Consider the following 2500-nt stretch of genomic DNA (forward strand, 5'->3'; position numbering starts at 1 on the left):
TCTGATCCCCGACACCAACACGAATATCACGCACGCCGTCGCCTCAGTATGATTATCATTATCATCGTTACTCTTGCCATTGCAACATATGCTGGTTTTCAGTCAGTACATAGTGCCGGCGGGTTTTATAAGACACCTTAACAATTAAAGATATACGTACATTGTGTTAATATATACGCTGTATACTTATATCAGAAATATTTATGATATAAAATAGTTATAAATATGAAGAAAAGTACGAGTAAAAAGACGTAACAACACTAATTGTAATATATATATATATATATATATATATATATATATATATATATATATATATATATATATATATATATATATATATATATATATATAGTAGTACTGACATACATATATATATGTGTGTGTGTGCGTGTGTTTGTGTGTGCATGAAAGTAAACCATCAGTATGTGTGAGCATTACTTTTTTGTGTTGTTCTGTATAGGCAGCATTCTTTATATGGAAAAATCATCCCAATTTTTTGCCGTTTTCACCATATAAATTTATTGCAGATCTGAAAGATGGAAGAGTGAATCGGATTAATGTAAATCTAAGAATAACAAAATAAGATTACACATAAAATTCACTAATGCATAAATCACGTGGTGGTGCAACTGAGAAATTACAATAGCTTACGATAGATATAAAAGTTGTCTCATGCAGAGTATTAGGAAGTATGTAATTCTAATTCACATTCAATAATTACAGGACGATGGCTGTGGCTGTTGCATTTTTGCCTCTGAAAACGATTCATACATACATGCATGCATATATATATATATATATATATATATATATATATATATATATATATATATATATATATATATATATATATATATATATATACATATACATATATTTGTTCAAGATACCAAGTCTGGTCTCTTGCAAATCATCAGTACTAATTCCCAAACTGAATTCCAGTAATTAACCTAACAGAAAGAACGACTTCTTTCAGTAACATCAGTTTTCTTTTTTTTATTTTTGATATGAATCTATTTGTTTTTCTAAAACGTTTCCCATTTCAGGTCATTTAATGCCTCTAAACGCCACAGCTTTTATTAATATACTATAGATACAACCTCAAAATTTTTTTTGCTGAAAATTGCTTTGATTCAGCATTTTCTCTTGCCTAATGGCACTCATGGTTAAACTTCAAAGTGGATGCCCATTAAAACAGTTTGCATCGTTATATTCTACTAAATGGGCTGAGGTGGATCTTTACTGCCAGCGATTTTCTTTGTATTTTAATGTATTTTAATAGTCAAGATGAATAATTTTTACTCACTACATTTTACGTAAATACTTTCTAATTTTATGATATTCTTTTATTATTAATGAATTTTAATTACTGAAGTTTTAGTCGATTTGTTGATTCTTAACAAATTTTCCTATGTATAAGGTAACATATATTTTGAGTAATTGTAAGATGATTTTACTAATTGTGATTTTATATTTTATGAATACCCAATGTAAATATTGGAAATAAAGTATTATTATTATTATTATTATTGTAAGGATGACAATCATATCTCCCACACACACACACACATACATGCATACATTATTTATACACACACACACACACACACACACACACACACACACACACACACACACATATATATATATATATATATATATATATATATAGTATATATATATATGTGTGTGTGTGTGTGAATATTTTCTTATAATATTTAGCGATGTCAGTATTTTATAGTGTTCACTATGTTATAGTTTCTCAGGATTTTTAAGTCTTCTAGTGTCGAGGAACTAAGGGGGTGTTCAGTCACAAAAATCACTAAATAAAAATTCTTCACTTAAAAAAAATTAAGATAATCTTTCTTAAATGGAATAAAAAGTTATACTCTCCAAGTCTGAATGGTTTTATAGCATATATAGATCCATTCAAAGAAATCGTGGCTCTATAATTATATATACATATTACAAACTAAAGAAAAAATTATAAACATTTTGCAATTTTCTTATATAATAAACAATGGAAGTGCAAACGTCAGTTAGGTTTAGATTTTAACCTTCATAAAATTTTTCTTGCAAGTTATAATAATATTAGGTCAGGAAGCCTAACTTATCAGCTACCAGAATCATGTTCCTCTTGGGGAAGCAGGTTCTTATAATGAACACCCTACAAATTGCTGCTGTACGTTAGATCATGAAGACGAATGATGATGACACGCGAGCCAACCATGTGGGTAAAGTAGTAATTCCCAATTCTCACCGGTTTCAAAAATCGAACGTTCTGGACAGTTGTTAACAGCATGAAGGCAGCACTAATCAGTGGTGGCTTCAACACGCAACGACCAGCGTAACACACGGAACATCACCCTGCCACAAAAATGGAGTAACAACATTCGTAGGTGTCTGTAGAGGATAGCGGCGAGGGACGGACAACCAATTCCCATATCGAATGCTAGAGAATGAACTAGACTTCCGAACGTACTAGAATACAAACGTT

This window comes from Macrobrachium rosenbergii, chromosome 2 (assembly GCF_040412425.1).
Source record: "Macrobrachium rosenbergii isolate ZJJX-2024 chromosome 2, ASM4041242v1, whole genome shotgun sequence".
NCBI lineage: Eukaryota > Metazoa > Arthropoda > Malacostraca > Decapoda > Palaemonidae > Macrobrachium > Macrobrachium rosenbergii.